This window comes from Microcaecilia unicolor, chromosome 8 (genome assembly GCF_901765095.1).
Source record: "Microcaecilia unicolor chromosome 8, aMicUni1.1, whole genome shotgun sequence".
NCBI classification, from domain to species: domain Eukaryota; kingdom Metazoa; phylum Chordata; class Amphibia; order Gymnophiona; family Siphonopidae; genus Microcaecilia; species Microcaecilia unicolor.
Window position 1 is genome coordinate 8,658,339 of NC_044038.1, and position 535 is coordinate 8,658,873.

Below are 535 nucleotides of genomic sequence, written 5' to 3' on the forward strand. Positions count from 1 at the left end.
TGTGTCCGCCGCTGGTGCATCGCTCTTTCTCCTCCGGGCTGCGCGGCGGGAACACGAGCCGCGCACGACGGTTCCGGCCTAGTCCTTTCTCTCTGCTCCTGCGCCTCCTACGTTCGCCCTTCCTTTGCAGCAATCTAGTTCCGCCAGCATTGGGTTTTTTCGTCTTTCCTAGTCCCGGATCAAACGAGTTAGATTCCGGGCCCCAATCCCGTTAGATTTCTGGCCGCTAAAACTGGGTTTGGGGGCAGGGCGTAGCCAGACAGTAGATTTTGGGTGGGCCTGGGGGGGGAGGAAGTGGGTGGGCACCAAGTGTTCTTCCCACCACCACCACCACCACCACAAAAATATGTCAGCTGGCAGGAAAATGCTTCTTTCCACTTTGGGAGTCTGAAGCAGGCATGTACTGAAAATTGAGCATGCACAGGTGCCAGTATCGTGGAGACTAGCATTTTCATTGCCATCAGGGGGAATTCTTCAGGTGGCGGAGCCCCACCATCTACCACTAAACGTGTGCTACCATTGGGTGGGCCTGAGC